We start from the raw sequence: 3774 nt of genomic DNA, 5'->3' as shown, positions 1-3774 counted from the left end.
CGATGCCCATTGTTGCCTGTACATTTGATTGACAAGGCTCAACACAATTGTTTTAGAGCCCTGTCAGGGCATGGGAAGTGGGGGTGCTGCAGGATTGCACAGGATTGCAAATGCAATGCAAATTTTTTATTCATTTACATGTATTCATTTTTAGCATTTAGTAATTTATTTGTAATAAACACTTTAAGTGGCCCATTAAAAATATTATTTATATGTTGAATTATGCTTTTAAAATATACATGAGGTCATATTGTGACCGTTGCGGTGTGCGTAAAAAGAATGCGTAGAGCAGTAATAGGCTATTTCCTCCAGAGTGGAGAGTGCCTTTCTGTGACATGCTACTTTAGACCTATCTGAAATAAGTAGCTAGGGCTGCCCCCAACTACATTTACATTTACATTTACATTTATGCATTTGGCAGACGCTTTTATCCAAAGCGACTTACATTGCATTCAAGGTACACATTTTACATTTTTGTCAATTCTTGCTTTCCCTGGGAATCGAACCCATGACCTTGGCGTTGCTAGCGCCATGCTCTACTGTTTGAGCTACAGGAATGCTGTAGGAATGCAGGAATGCAACTAGAGTTTTAGTATATATATATATAGTATATAGATGCAAATATTTATTAAATATATACTGTATACATGAATGAATGTGTGTATATATGTGTATATATATTTGACAGCACTAGTTTAAACAATATTGATATTTTTTAGATGAAAACATGAAAAGATACTTTAAATGTGAAATAAAACCGCCAGTAGGTGGCAGCAATTCACTGTTAATGAGTGAGTCATTGACTGAATCCGAAATCGGCCCCTAAACCCTCATTCACAATTTCCTACATTAGGCCACTAATATAGTTCACTTGAAGGAGTGACTGAAAACGAGTGAAATCGAACAGCCATTGTTTGTACATAGGCTGTACACTTGTAATTGCGGTGCATTGTGGGATTGAATGAGTGCACTCAATAACATCCACTATGGTTTCGGACGCCACTACAAATGGCTGTCCCCTCAAATAATGCCCTATTTGAGGGTATAGGGGGCAATTTCGGATTCAGCCATTGAGATTCAACCGATTTATTCAAACGGCTGATTCATTCAGGAACAAATCATTTGACTATCTTAATGAGTGAGTCGTTGAATCATTCATTCAACCGATTCGTTTTAAGTACAGATTCATTCAGTAAGAAATCACCCGCCATGTGTTGTTTCAAACTATTTTCGTTGGTGAAACAAAACAAAAACAGGCAATAGGGTGTCTAAAATGTAAGTAACTTAATATTAGCTTATTTTTTATTAAACTTGTATAAAATCAATATCACATTTGTTTTCATGCTGATGTCTGGAGAAAAATGGTACACTTCGTGTGATATTGATCAACTATTTTAAATTATATAAAATGCATACAGGGACATTTTTGTTGCCTTTTTTGGGGACATTTTAGCATTGTAATAGACTAAAACATGCAGTACTAGTCTAACCTACTAGACTACATGTTGTGTATTCGTACACTCTCTGGGTGTATGTGAGGGACATACTCGATAATGTCAGATTGCACATCGTTAAAACTAAAATTACAATATAAATTGCCAACCCCTATCTCTCTCTCTCGCTTGTTTGATTTCCGGGATATTGTATACAATTTGGGGGGTGGGGGGCCTCTAGAAATCCCTGAGCCTAGGGGCCTGTGTAGACCTTAATGCGCCCCTGCACACTCACAGTGTTGGGTTTTTCATGCTTTAACTGGGACATTCCATAGACATAATGATTTTTTATACTGTACAAACTGTATATCCCACCCCTTAACTCTAACCCTACCCCTAAACCTCTGCATTTGTTTGTATGATTTAATTTGAAATTCAAATATTTTGATATTTTGAAGAATATGGGCAACCAAACAGTTGATGGGCCACATTGACTTCCATAGTGAGGAAAGGAAAAATACTATGGAAGTCAATGGGGCCCATCAACTTTTTGGTTACTGACATTTTTCAAAATGTCTTCTTTTGAGTTCTGCAGAAGAAAGACATTTATACAGGTTTGGAACAACTTGAGGGTGAGTAAATGATGACAGATTTTTGTTCGGTGAACTATCCCTTTAACTACACATATTCTGTGTCACAACTAGGTGTCAAAAGTTCTTGCATAAAATATATTGAAACATATTCGGTACACTGCTGTGTTAATGTTATAATACTGAAAAACAACAAAAACAAAGAAAACTGTTCAGTTAGTAGCATCACATGCAGTTATTTACTCTCCAGCAGTGACGCACAGACACAAATTGAAAAATTAATGCGCACAAAAACACTAAATGTTTTGTTTCTGTTTCATCAGCTGCTCTGTTTTTCTTATATGTCTGTTCTGATCGGATATAGTCAGTCTATAGAAGGGTAATAGGGTCACAGGGTGAGTGTGTCCAACTGAATTAAACATATGAGGACCTGTCATTCGTGTTATGTTATCCTTGACCTGTGCACAAGCTGTATTGACGTTCACCTCTGCACCTGACACATTTGATTTACACCGTCACAGCGACCTGTGACACGACACCTGTCTTAACATGTGCTGATACAGCCATGACAGAATTGATCTGACCCAGAATAACGTCTTCTCTGCGGTGTCTCTTCGAGTCGGTCACACAGAAACGGCATGCGCATAGCACATTTGCTGCAACATAAGCTTGGCAAAATGAATATCTGTGCTGACTGTATTTGTTATTGACCCCTGACTCATTTGGACACAGCAACTTACATTTTTTTAACACTGCAAGTGTTTCAGTTTAATTTGTAAATATTGGAATGCTTTACTGATATCAAGGGAAACATATTTTCCCCTGCTGTCTATGGTTTATTATTTACTGATCCAATGAACACTTACCAATATGTATCTTTCGATAACTGGCAGATTTTTATTTTGTACATTTGAATTGCTCCTAACTTGAAATATGTGAGTAAGCTAATTCATACATTTAACTTAAAATGATCATGTAATCTCAACTTTTGTAGTGGAAACGTGGCTAGCTTTAACGGTCTAATTCAGTGAATGTTAATTTGCTCATTGGTAACACAATGCTTTGATAACATTAGCATATCATAGCAATCGCTGAATGAGTATTTCAATTAGAGCATTTAACATATATCTGTTCTCAAGCTAAGCTCATGCTCCACTCGTCACTATGATGGTAACCCCCCCCCCCCCCCCCCCCAAAAAAAAACAACATAACAAGCTCTTCTAAATGAGCAGAAAAACATTAAACACTACTAAATATCCAATTTAACATTAATCATTATAAAAAAACTTAATTTTAGCATTTACTCTTCCTTTTGAGTGTCATGGCAAAGCATGCTGGTAAATAGAAATTCCAGCCCACTTTGAGTTAAATTTAAGTTTGTCTAAATTAAAAGAAACAAGTTCATAAAACTCAAAACAATGAAATAATTTTGATGACTTAAAATTAATCAGTGTTGGGAGAGAAAAAGAGAAAGAGAAAAAGTTAATTTGTTTGAACTAATAATTGATTTAAGTTTACTCAAGCTAATTAATCATTTTGAGCATTAGGTTTTAAAGTGAGTTCAATAAGGACTGCAACTACCACAAGCATACAAGTTTACATGCTTGATGAATCACAAAACCATTATAGTCCTTATTATATTTTAAAGCAAACAATGTTTTTGAAGTTCACTTTTGAGGTACGAATATGTATTTTATGTTGTGGAGCAAAACTGAATAGTCTTTTCAAGAAATGCTAACAACAGACCTTTT

The sequence above is a fragment of the Gobio gobio genome (assembly GCF_949357685.1).
Source record: "Gobio gobio genome assembly, chromosome: 9".
Taxonomy (NCBI): domain Eukaryota; kingdom Metazoa; phylum Chordata; class Actinopteri; order Cypriniformes; family Gobionidae; genus Gobio; species Gobio gobio.
Note: the sequence above shows the minus strand (reverse complement) of the source record.